Source organism: Onychostruthus taczanowskii, unplaced genomic scaffold (assembly GCF_017590055.1).
Source record: "Onychostruthus taczanowskii isolate IOZ18803 unplaced genomic scaffold, ASM1759005v1 scaffold87, whole genome shotgun sequence".
NCBI lineage: Eukaryota > Metazoa > Chordata > Aves > Passeriformes > Passeridae > Onychostruthus > Onychostruthus taczanowskii.
In genome coordinates this window covers 1,406,312-1,419,813 of record NW_024506662.1, presented here as the reverse complement: position 1 = coordinate 1,419,813, position 13,502 = coordinate 1,406,312, and the positions used below count along the sequence as shown (strand labels likewise).

Below are 13,502 nucleotides of genomic sequence, written 5' to 3'. Positions count from 1 at the left end.
CTGTTTATGGAGCAACCACTGACTGATCTCACTGTCCTTTTCTTTTGACTCTGTACTCCTCTTTTGGGTGACTGCCAGGGAAGGATCTCTGTTTCCTTTTTAAGAGGTCCATGCATCTGCTGCTCTTGATAAGTGGAAGAAATCTTCAACATGAATGGCTGGCACAGATAATGGAGAGGGGATGAATTTGAGGTGAAGTCATTAATTTTAGGAGAACATCCTTGGATTCTGGAATTGATCACTGACAGAAAAATGCAGAATGTTACTAACTTTAAAAATGTAGTTGGTGTGAATTTGGGGATTTTTATTCTTACCCCCCTGCCAATAATCTCAAGGATAATTAGACAATTTCTGTGTACTTATGTAATGATTAAATTATTCTTTAATGTCTTATCAGACATGCAGAATTCTCCCTTCCAATGAAGAATGCAAACAGAAATTAAATCAGGAGTGGAGCAGTAAGGCAGCAGACTTGTGCAGAGCACTTGAGGCAGTGTTTGGGCTGGGATCTTGGCTGTCTGACTGCTCCAGTTCTAGTTTCTAACTCTGCAGCTGTAGAGTTTTATTGAATTCAAAATTTATGCTCATATTCTGTGATGGAGGTACTTGGCTTGCAGGGCTGGCAAGCCTGTTGCCATGTAACTAGTGAGCTCCTGGAGCTTAGGAGCTAATTTGGCAGCAGAAGTCAGAAGCTTATTGCATCAGAGCTGGTTGGCCTGAAACTGCTGATTTTACCCTTGTATTTTCTAGTTTACTGGCATTAGTAACTATATATTTAGTTAGTATGTAAGCTGTAGGTAGTATGCTCACATTGAATGCAAAATTCTGGATGTTTGGGTTTTTTAAGTGTTCAGTTTTAAATAGCTTAGAGTAGTATAGCTGTAAATAACAGAACTTTCCTAAGACAATGTTGAAAATTGTTTTGTTCTGAAACCTGCTGAACTTATGCCAAAGTCTTGGTGCTGCAGTGACTGAAGTCCCAGTCTATTCACAAATTCATTCATTGTTGGCATTGACGTTTAAAAACTCTGGAGAATAAGAAGCAATTTAAAATTAGGGGTTATGTGCACTAGAGTTAGCAGGGTGTAGCTTTTAATACTGAACACGATTGTGCATGTCTTGCTACAAATGCTATCTCATTATTTTAGAAAGTTCAGGTTTATTTGGATATGGATTCTCTGTTCAGGTTCTTTCATGGAGCCCTATGACCCTTTGTAAGCATAACAATATTTAGGATTTGTCTATTTCTTTGAAAATTTGATCCAGTTAAGAAATAAGCTTGTTGATGAGTTTTGGCTGAACTGGAAGGATGTTTTTGTGTGTCTGGATATGAAGTAGCAAATTTGGGTTGGTTTTTTTTCCAAATAGTCAAGACTGATGTACTGTAGTTTTGCTTTTAAACAATAGTAAAATATAATAGGACTCAGAGATTTGATATGAGAACCATAGGACAAACACCAAGCACCAAGAATGTATAAACAGTCTAAAAGGTATTTTTAAATGGAAATTGTGTATTAGGGCATAGGTGAAAATGAAAATTATTTGCAACATTGATATGCTTGGAAATAGCAAATGCCATGATGTGTATTCTGGCAGAATTATATGTAGAAAAGCATTTAGAAAATAGTTTTGAAATATGAATCTAAATTAAGGACAGACCTTAATTTTGGAATTTAGTAGGCTTGGTAATACATCATTCCATAAATATTGACAGAAAAAAAAGTTAATAAGTTTTAGGACACGTATTTGTGTGTAAATCCTTTAACACTATTTTACAAGCATGTGATTATAGCCTTTGGCTTCTTTCAGTACAAATTATGGTAATTATGATGTAGTTAATTTTAACATTCATATTCTTGTCACCCAGAACAGCCAGGAAGTGCATGCACAGGAAGCGTATTTTGTCACATATTTCCAGCTCCTGTTCCTAATTATATTATGTTCAGAGCAGTCTGCAAGCCTGCTGGTTTATATATGTAGTACTTCCATATCAACCCGAGTTTGCCACTACTTACAGATGGGATTTAAGTGGTAGATCCTTAGAAGTTTCACCTGGCCTTTCTTTCTGCAGCATGAGACTGCTGAAATTTTCAGAATAAATTTTTAGCATATTTCTCAGTACTTCTATCTACAAATGAACAGGAGAATTCATTCCAATAAGTAAAGTGTGAAAAACATCGCTGCTAACCATATCATGTAGTTCAGTGAAAGCTTGATTACAGGGAAATGTATTTATTCCAAATGGTCCCTCTGAATTCATCGTTGCTAACCAGAACTGGAGCATCAGAGACAACAGCAAACCCTCCAGCATGTTTGCTTCCTGCATAATATACAATTCTCCATCTATTTCTAGTTGGGAAATGAAATCAGTGTGTGAATTTCAGTGTGTGAAATTGTTGTGACAATTTCTTGTCACAGCACTGAATCTGAATGTGTAAGAACCTTGTAAAAACCCAGTTTGGAGATTAATTTGTGTTTGTTGTTGCTTTGGGTGCTACATTCATGCAGCAAAATTTCCTTGGCTTGGTACATGTGATTCTGCAGAGATACAGCCTCTCTCTATCTCTTCTCCTTTCCTTTCTTTGCTTCTGGGGTTGTCAATGAGACCTGGCATTTTTTGGTCTTTCCCTAGCAGCAAGTGAAACTCGAGAGCTTCCAAACAGTTCTCTGAGCTTTATTGGTCTTCTGATAGATTCAGAATGAAACAAGTTTAATCAAACACCAGGTTTCATTGATTGTGCTGTGCAAAAGTCTTCTACATGAGTAACGTAGAAACTGAAAAAAAAGCGTTTAGAGATGTGTGAGTCCATCATCTCATAATTTTTGCACTATTTGACAGAATAATTCCTTTGATCATTTGATAATCTGATTTTCAAGGCACTACTCAATTACCTACTGAATTTGTGTAATATCAAAATATTCATGTTGTGTTATCAGTAAACAGTTTTGTATGGATAACAGCTATCTGTGAGAGGGGATCACCTCTGAGAAGAATTCCTAGACAATATAGCTGGAGGTTTAGGTGCTCATTGAGACTGAGCCACTTCTTAGCTGTTCCTGACTATCAGTTGACTTGGGGAATGCCTTGGGCTGCAACCTTGTGTCTGTTTTTGTGCTGGTTGGTGAAAAGCAGAGGGGAGGATTGGAGGTTTTGCTGTTTCTTCTTTTTTTCTATAACAACATTCTTTCAGGGGACTTTTGAATGTGTACTGCATTCATCATTAGCTGTTAGTGACAGTCTCACTGCCTTCCAAGGGTTTGTGAAGAACAGCTTGATGTTGTTTGGTTTGTCAGGAATATGCTGCTAGATTAAGTAGGTCTTTCAAGTAGTATCCTTTCATATCAGTTGATACAGTGACCCAGCTCAAACTCTAGTTTTTGTGAAAATACCCTGGCTAATTTTGAACAAACAGCATAGAGAGTAACAAAAATTGTGAGGCTCCAACTGTACTGCAGGTTGTGTTTTTTTTCTTACATATTTAGGTGGTATTACTGACACAACTACACATGTGAAACTGTTTGCTAAACTTTATTCACTCTGATCTGGAGAGTTATACCATGCCTCTCTTGTGCTTCAGGAAGCAGCATTTGAATAGGATATTTGAGGTTTTTCCTCTCTTTGGAACCACCAGGTAAATGAACAAGGAAATACAGATTGCAGATTTTGTAGCACAGTAAGAATATTAGCTGTTTTTTAGGCATTGTTGTATTCATCAAATGAGTGATTCATTATCTAAATGAGATTGAGGTACAGGTTACTCTTAATCTATTTTCATCTGAAATAAAGAAAAGCTGAACATTTTCTCCCTCTGTATCTAGTAACAATTTTTACACATTTTAGTATACATTTATGGCTTACAGTTTCTCTAGTTACACTAGAGGAGTAAAAGAGCAGAAGTGCTGTGCTGAGTCTTGTGCTCCCTAACAAGGAGAGACATGTTTGCCAGTGACACCAGTGTGACCCAGGAATGTGTGCTTGCAGCCTGGAAAGCCAGCTGCATGCCAGGCTGCATCTAGAGCACTGTGGGCAGTTGGTGGGCATGTGGGAGAGAGTCCAGGGGAAGGCTGGAAAGATGCTCTGATGGAGTGCCTCTCCCATGAAGACAGACTGAGGGAGCTGCCTAGGGGAGAGAAGACTCTGGGGAGACCTTGGGCACCTTCCAGTGCCTAAAGGGGCCCCAAGAGAGCTGGAGAGGGATTTTTTACAAAGGCAGGGAGTGACAGGACAAGGGGAATGGCTTTAAATTGACAGATGGTAGGTTTTGGTTAGATCCTAGGAAGAAATTAGAGGGAGTGACAGGACAAGGGGAATGGCTTTAAATTGACAGATGGTAGGTTTAGGTTAGATCCTAGGAAGAAATTAATCTCTGTGAGGTTGGTGAGGCAGTGGCACAGGTTGCCTAGGGAAGCTGTGGCTGCATCATCCCCAGAAGTGTTCAAGGCCAGGTTACAGGACTTGGAGTAACCTGGTCTAATGGAAGGCATTCCTCCCATGGCAGGGAGGTTGGAATGAGAGGGGCTTTAGGGTTCTTCCCAACCCAAACTATTCTGTGATTCTCAAACTAACCTTCAGGTTAGCATTTTTACAATCTACAAGAGGCATTTTTTGTTTAAAGGTCTTTTTAGCGTATTACTTTATCATGTTCCTGCTAATGACCTTTCAGACTTAATATGGTGAAAATAATACTGTGTTTCTCAGTTAGAAATGACTTGACTTTAGAAGAAAGGAAAAAACCAAATTTCTCTGGCCTGTGTACCCAATAGTACAGTTAATAAATATGTTTCTAAATGCCTTGTTTTGTATTCAAAGAGAGATCTTCCTGTACAGCTCTCTTCACTGCTGTAAAGTAAATATATTAAAAAAAAAAAAAAAGTGGAAGGGTCTTCTACTATCTGTCTCTGCAACACAATGTACAGAAAGTTCCATCTTACAGAAGAGAATTGTCAATCTCTCTAGAGAGCCTAAAGAAAGACAGCCCAAGTCAAAAAAATATATTAGACATGCCTGCATGACAAAAATCAATAAAATACAATCTCTTGTGGTTTAATATGAAAATAAACACAAAGAAGAAATGGCTTTCAGGAAGAATATTGAGCTGCAGGTATAGAATTGAAGATGTCAAGAGAAGACTGAAATCAGAGGATGTTGTCCAGTTTACTGTAGGACATATTTCAGAACCAAAGCCAGGAATAATAGTGTCGGAGGGTAAGCTGTCTGGCCATGTCTGAAAACCAAAATTCAGTGTGAGAATATTAGTGATGTGAGTGAGAGTGAGATGAAAAAGCACTCTTCTCATGGGTGCCAAACTTTGGGAGATACTGTTAAAACATTTGATTAATTCATGGTTATCTATGATTTGTTAAAATGCTGCAAATAATAAAAGGAATTAAAGGTACGTTTTTGTTTGGCTAATTTCTTCTCTGTTGAATTTATTATTTTCTGTCATACTTACCTGTAGGTACTACTGGGTATTAATGATGCCTTGATATTTGTGTGTGCACTGCTGTCAGCAGTGCAGGTACTCTGCTTTTGAGTGTATACTCTATATTTTCCAGGAAATGTTTTAAATTTTTTTAAAACTGCTTCTGAACACTGCATGTCCTTGGAAAAAAATTGAAACAGCGCTTGAGCAGTATTTTAAATCCTTAAATTACTCATTTTACATTCAACTCTAACTCCAATTTTATTTTTAAATCAGAGAATAAATAAGGAAACCTTTACTTTTAAGTTCAGTTTTTTGATGGTACCAGTAATGTAAAGTAATTGCAAATTAATGTATTGCAGGGTTTTATTTAAATAGGTAGAGTAGCATAATTTCCATTCTGATTGTACCTGAGGCTCATATGTGCTGTAACTCATTGTAAAGTTGCTGTAAAAAGCAATGAAAAAAATAATGTGGTTTTTTAGCTTTCCACTGTCTTCCTGGGTTGCTAAAACTTGTGTAGATGGAGCAACATGGCTCTTACACAGACTCAGTGAAGCAGTGTTTGTTGGGAAAAAACATTGTTCTAGAAAGCATCTGATAGATGGGAATTATGGAATTACTGACATAATAATCTACACCCAAATTCTTGCAATTGTAAAACACATCCCTGTTTTCTGCCCTGCCCTAAGTAATAATGTTGGTTCAGTATCATGGTGGCTTTTTCATGAGTGTGTCTTTGAGATTTCTATGTCTATGTTGGACTTGTTTATGAAGTATTTAACTTTAAGTGCTTGATCAAGAAATTTTACTATACTCGGAAAAAAACCATCTATTCTTACCCACCATCCTGACTCTCAAGAGCAGTACTAAATATGGTATTCTCATGAAACTGATAGTAACAGTGGGCCTTCGGTACCCAGAGTTGCTTTTCTGCCCTGCACATTCAAAATCCTTTGCCAAGCAAGCTCATGAAAATATATCTGTTAAGTTTATTACAATTATTTGGTTACCTGTCATCTTAAGCTTTACCTAGTGGCAACAGCAATAGTGGAAGGAAAATTTGTATGAGGCTTACAGCTAGTTTTTAAGTTGGTGATAAAGCAGCTATTTCTAAAGTATCTGTATGACTAGACACAAGTGAAAATGAGTGTGTACTGTGTGACTATCAGTCACTCTTACTGTTGGGGGGACTAAGTAATTCCTTTTAAGCTTCCCATTTGCGTGCCTGCACTGCCTTTTCTCTGGTTTTATCACTTTAAATGATGCAGAAGGCTATCTGACTTCTCCTTGTAATCAGTCCAGTTTGTTGTGAGGGTTAGCACTTTATGTCTTCTAACAAATCACACTTGAAGGCATACTGCATGTTTGTTTGTAGGTGTATTTCTCTGTGACAGCTGTTCTTTAAGACCCTGAGATCTGCCATTAATTTTGAGTAGTCAGAAAGGCATCCATCTAGTCAGCAGTACAAATCATTACTGCTTGTTGATGAGTTTTCATTATTAACATTTCTCAAAGGCAAGGGTGACTGAAATTTATGGCATCAGTCAGCCACACGAGATGGGGATGTGTCATAAATGCTGCCAGATGTCTCTGAGATGAGTTCATGTGCAACAAGCAAATCTTCCTAGGGAGAGCTGTGAAAACTGCTGTGGTGAATCCCTTTCTCTGATCCCGTTTCTGTTGCATAAATCTGATGGTGTTGTGACTCCTCAATGTGGAGTCCAAGTGGCCCAATAGGCACTGTAGCATCAGCAATGTTGTATGCAGCCATGGTGAAGATAGGGGTTGATGCATCGCCTACCTTGTGTTATTGCAGGTACAGCCTTGACCTTGCTGGAAATCCCAGCAGGCAGATAATGAATCAAATCCCAAACTGTTTTTGAAAGAAAAATAAACCCTACAGAGATCTCCAGAAAATAACTTTATAGCCTTTTTGAGAAGTTGGCTTTGACCCACACCTTTATAAAGATTGATTAATGTGTTGAACTTTGAAGACACAACCTCGCAAAACCAGCAAATTTTACCATTTCTTTAAAGAACTAACCAAGACCTGAGACTACATGAAGAAAGATTAATGTTTAGTTGGCAAAATCATGACCTAAAAGCATAGAGAGTTGGTATTAACTAGTCCATTTAATCTCTAGGTTGGCACATGCCTTTGTCTTAGCTGATGGTCTGCCATGCCATGCTGGTATTTTTTCCCCCCAGACTTCTCTCTTGGGGCAAGGAATAGATGAACAAGGGAGCAAAATCAAGGTTGCAAAGACATGGTATGGTAGGAATTTTTCACATTTATTTTCCAGACACATCTACAACTCAAATTTAGTTGTTTTTATTTGGTTTTGACTGGTTTACCTGTAAGGCAGTTCTATCCTTTGGTTGATGTATGCTGCTTCTGTGCTATCTTACGCTGTCTTTTTACAGCTTGCATATGAAACTGAAAATATTTTCTTTGCCATTTGGGCCAATTTTTGTCTCTCCTTCATTGGTAGTCCTAAGAGCTATACAGGTATTGGTTTCTATTTAGAAAGATGCCCTGGCTATATTAGCTTCTGATTTGTGTAAAAGATTAAAGTCCCCAAACTGCATAATTTTATAGAAATATGCAAGGTTTGCATGAACTTTGTTACATCCTATTGCTTATTTTCATAGATATTCTGTATTTAAATGTTATTGTACTGCTTATAAAGGGCCAAACAATACAGTAATTTGTCAAATATTATATGGACTCTTGTTTATGGCTCTAATTTGGTATGCTGTTATTCAGAGTAGTCTAGAATTGCTTTAAGAAAAATACTCCTGTAGTGCAAGGTAATCTCTTTGGCTTCAGTTAATTTGATTTTTCTCAGTAGCAGGAGGCAAACTAAATGGAGTTAAAATTACACTGATAAACCAAAGCCTCCACATTTCACCATAGCTCCAAAACTGCAGATTAAGTCTAGGTCATCTTGCTGGTTTAAAGGAGGAACATGGATATGAGAGCTCTCAAACTGTTTTGATAATTGCAGATGATTGTTTGATGGACAGGTAGACATGATTCAAAGTGAGAAAGCTTTGGTGTCTAATCCTATTTGGTCATTTTTCATCATAGGGAGGTTTCAGGGTGGTTCAGAGGAGAAATTTTCTTTTTACGTTCTTGTCCCTCTTAAGTGGGACAGACGGACTTGAAATGTTCTTTGGTGAAACAATTATGCCTGTCTGGGGGAGATAACTGGCAAAAGATCTTGAAAGTTCAAAGAGAATTTCCCAGAACTAAAGAGAGCAGAGCTGTGAGAGCTTGTGTGTCCTGAGAATATGCTCATTTATTGGTGAATACCAGTTTATTGGGGGTTAGTCACAGCATCCTGACTTGCAACAGAACTGCATGTATTTATGGGAGGAGATGTAAGTGCTTGTGCTTCTTGATACTAAGAGATAGATAGATAGATAGATGTAGATACAGATATAAATATGCATGGTGTTCAGTGAGATAAGTAGGAAAAAAACAAGGAATTGTAACCAGTCTAAGTAAAGTGGAGAAGTTGTCAAATTGCCTGCTTGGCAGGTTAACCCTAGGAAGGTCTCCAGTGCACTCTGACCTCAGTGGGATGTGTGCTGGAGGGATGAAACAGACCTGGCTCATTGGGCTGCTGGCCAGGTCACAGTGGGGCCAAGCACAAAGCAACGTGCAAATCAGGAGTTGCCCCTGCCAGCCAGAAATGAGAAAGTTAAACCAGTTCTGTGGTTAGGTAGACCTTTGCCATGGAGCAAAAAGGATGGATAGCAGAAAGAAAAGACTGTTCTCATGTATGTGGGGCAAAGCAGCTTCTTTGAAGAGAAAAAGCTGTGCTGTGAAGGGACTAGAAACCAAATTGTGGCATAAATTGTGTAGAGAAAATACCAGGCTGCAAAAACTCCCAAAAAAACCCCAAACCCCCATACTCTAGTATGTTGCTGGAATCTCTTGCATTTGTCAGAAGGGAAGTATTTGCCAACCAATTTATTTTTTTCAGAGTAGCCAGAAGGAAGGAGGGAGATGCTTATTCCCTTGTGTGTGTTGGAGTGAGATCCAGGCCCTGGTGCCTGTAGCAGCAAGGAGAGAAAACAACAGAGAGCTGTAAGCCTGGGAGCTGAGACACAGCAGGGATGGGCCTAAAGCAGCTCCTCAGCTTCAGAAACACTGCAGATACCATGGGAGCAGAGCTTGCTCCCCTCAAAGACAGTGAAGGATTGGGCTGGTACTGAGGACCCCTCTGCAGAGACCCTTTGTGTAGGAGGAAGGTTGCTTACATCCTTTTTCTTGTTCCTATTTCCTGGTCATTTGAGTTTTCCTCACTTTAGGAGGTTAATTACCCTTGTTTGTTATAATAAATGGTGACTTTTGTTGCTGCTGTTCAGCCTTCTCCAGGGAGTTCACTCCATTAGAAGAGTGATATGGGTACACTTCAGATCCTTGGATGTGCTGCCTCTTGAGAATATCAAATCCCTCTCCCCTTCTGGCAGATAGTAGGGAGGATTGCAAATGGCCCAGAGGAGTAAGGAAAAGAATTAGGTAGGTAATGCAGGAATGGAGGGAAGCATAGTGTTGAAACAGAAACAAGCTGGGAAGTGGGGGAAGAACATATTGGGAGAGATGGAAAAAAGTAAAGATAAAGTATTGGAAATGGAAGAGGAAAGGCAGGTGACAAGCTGGATATCCAGAAAATAATTCCCTGGATATTCCCTCTCCCTGATTAATTGATAATGGAAAATAATCTTTAATCTTTCTCTCCTCTGAGGGCATGACTTACCTGCAGCATATATGTTTGGAGAGCACTGAAGGATTTACACAATTACACAATGTGTTTCTACTTTATTTAAAGGAGAATAAGTTTAGAGGTTTCTTCACTCAACTTTAAAGTTTGAGCTATATCAGCTGAAAATATGACTTAGGTGTTTTTATATGTTATTTTATTGTTTTCATTTTAGTGGATAGTATAGCAAATTATTTCAATCTCCATTTGATTGTTTTCAGAATTTATAAAGCAGCCTTTAATCTGTCCAGTAAATGTTAACTTTTTACCTTTGCCTACTGCTTTCTTATGAAATTGTGTAGAAAAGGTAATTGATTTCAGACAAAATATAAATAAAAATATAAGAATTAGGCTTGTGGTAGTTTGTTTTTGGTTTTGTTTTTTTCACGTTGACAAATCCTTAAATACTTGGTGCAAGTTCCTAGTTAAAAATACAGCTTCTGTCTAGTTTCTTTAGACTCTGGAAGTCGTAGTACATATTGAGATACTGAGGCTTAAGTTACTTTGTTTAAACTTCAAAAGCTAAAAGTAGGAGTTTTTTCATTCATTACTTCCTGCAGAATCAAGTCAGGTGCAGCCACAGTGGCTACAAAACCATGCCATGTTCTTCTCTTTGATTTTTCTCATCTGTGACAGAGATTTCTGGTACAAAGGATCAAAAGTCAGACCTACTCTTTGAAAAGTGAGAAAATTCAGAATTGTAAAAGTAACATGAGAACTAAAGATGACTGAGTTTTTAAATAGTTAGCATTTCCTTAATTTTCTTTTTCCCCCTTTCCCCCCATTTAAATGTATCAAAACATTGAAGTAAAATGAGAATTTGAGATGAAAGGTTAAAGATGACTCAGACTCTATCAATGTCTGCCCTGTTTTTCTTCTTAAAAAAGTCTTTTACCTTATTGTAGGCACTAAAACATAGACTGTACCAGCCAAAAATAATGAGATGTTTCAATCCTGTAGATTTTTGCTTGATGTGAGAAAATGGAATTTTTTTAATGTTTAGGGAGCATAACACTTGGAAGAATTTCATGTTTCAGAAGTGACAAGCCTACATGGCTGTATTATGTGGTATTTTGCTTTGGTCCACTATGTGTTGAAATATCATCTGCAAAGTATTGTACAAGAGTTTTCATTAACATGTTCTGTTCTGCTGTACCATAAAACTCCTGAACTGAATGAAATCCAGCAGGTCCCCAAGCAGACATACTGTCAGTGAAAAGTCTCCAACAGATTATAATAGAAATTAAAGGACACCCTTCAAACGCTCATGGCTATTTTTCATAAAGGTTCTGAAATGAGAGTACACCCCATCCCAGGCAGAGCATTTCATGATATTGGAACCTTCATTTTCACTATCTTGGTTTCCAAAATGCCAGTCTCCAAATTCACATCTCTCCCTGGGGCTCAGTAGTTGAACACTGTGAAGTCTGGTTTCACTTTAAAAGGATTTGCTTCCAAATAGGTGTTGTTAGGTATGTGCTGTTCCCAGAAACTTAAGGTCAGAGTTGAATGTAAGATAGAATAGGTGACAGAATAAAGGGTCACTTGCTGTTCTGCCATCTGCTCTTACCAGCATTAAATGCCTGCCAAAAACCAGTCTCCTGACTGGAATGTGGGAGAAGAGGAATCCATTCTAGCTTTTTAAAGTTTACCAGAATAACATGTACTGGGTACGAAGCACCCTCTGCTTGAGGACTGACCCTAATACTGTCTAAATTTGATTGTACTAACTCACAGATACTCCATTGTGGCAGGTAAGTATTGTTTCTTACAGATAATATTGCTGAGACAGACAAATAACATGCCTCTAAGTAATGCTAGACCTAGAAATAAAACATGGCCTTTATTTATTGTAAAGAAATTAGGGAGTAAATTGCAAATTACTGTTTGCCTCTCTCTACTACTGCTACTGCCTAGCAACAGTTGCCAGGTAGCATAAACATCATTAACTGTAAAAAGTTTAATGTCTGAAAGACATTAGGAGTGCTGATATGCAGTCTTGAGGTCTCTGTGTACTATTATATGATCTGGCTTTGCCTTTTGAGTCTAAGCACAGTCCCAGCCTTGCCCATGGTACAAGTATGCATGTGTGTGCACTCCTATGGATATAATGAAATTTGGATTGCAGGGATGCAGTGATTAATTTTAGTAGGGAGATGCTTCTGCTGTCAGAATAAAAATTAGAAATCTTGCACGCTATATACAGAAGCTTCTCAGGAAATCATTCAAGCCCTCTCTTCCTATCAGGCTGGGGAATATGCCTCTTAATTTCCCCTGACAGAAAATACATCACCTCATCAGCAGCCCTAGAAAACGACAAAACATCCGTGCCAAAAAAGACTGTCTGCCAAGCGCTTCCATTGCCACTGCAGGAAGTGGGAGAGGGAGGGAGAAATGTGCTTCAGAAATTCCATGGAAGGAGAATGATTTCCCTTACTGCCTGTCCAGTTCCACTGTTACGCCTTGCATTGTCGCAAAACATTCATCTCGTTGTCAAGGTGAGACCCTTGAAGAATTAATTTGGGCCAGAGGGTAAAGAAACATTTAATTCTGAAAGAATAATTTATACTCCTGAATCTGGATAGTGTGGAATTCCCTTTGAGTGTTTGAGCCAAGGCAAGCATCTTGATGCAAAATCCATACCTGCAAGATCTCTTACATATTTCAGTTCCAGGACAAATGCTGCTCAGTCACATACTGTACTGTGTGCATTAACCTGTAACAGTGATTATTTCCACTGAAGTTACTGTACAGTTTCATAAAGGTGCTGTAACACCACTAGTGGCAAAATGTGCAGTATTTATTGAAGCATTTGCTACTGCACTTTGGCTTAAATGAATAAAGTATAAATAAACCTCAAAATTCTACTGAACCTTGCTTTGCTGAATCTCACACAATTATGTTCAGAGCCTGTATATCAAATAGTACATTAGGACAGAGGATTTTTATAGAGAGTTATTTTAACATTTATCATTACTTTGGTGTATTTATGTTGCTGAGCTTCTTTTAATTCATTTTTTTAGGAACCAAAATTATGATGAGATAAGAATGTTTTATAGTCAGTCTGTATATTTTTGGGGGTCTTGCACCAATGTATTTTTCCGTGCATTAAAGTAATAAGTCAGAATGTCAAAGATCCGTGGGGGGTGTGTGTGTATGTGTGTTTATGTGTATATATATGTATAATAAGCATATTATCTCTGGTAAATATACTAATAGTGTATTTTTATATAAATATAGTACAATGGACTCCTTCCTATTACACTGAAATTTCAGTCATATAGAGAACTGCACAATTCACCTC

The 13,502-nt window shown here is 38.0% G+C and overlaps 1 protein-coding gene across 6 annotated transcripts in view; it reads left to right on the top strand.

The window, feature by feature from the left end:
• KIF16B (kinesin family member 16B) overlaps positions 1 to 13,502 on the top strand; it is a 136,717-nt gene that overhangs the window by 104,032 nt on the left and 19,183 nt on the right. The window contains exon 26 of one of the 6 annotated variants that reach the window (XR_005954142.1): positions 12,446 to 12,696. The exons of the other annotated variants lie outside the window; for them this stretch is intronic. The gene's annotated coding sequence lies outside the window, so the exon portion shown is untranslated. The remainder of the gene's footprint in view (positions 1 to 12,445; positions 12,697 to 13,502) is intronic. 6 annotated transcript variants of the gene reach the window in all.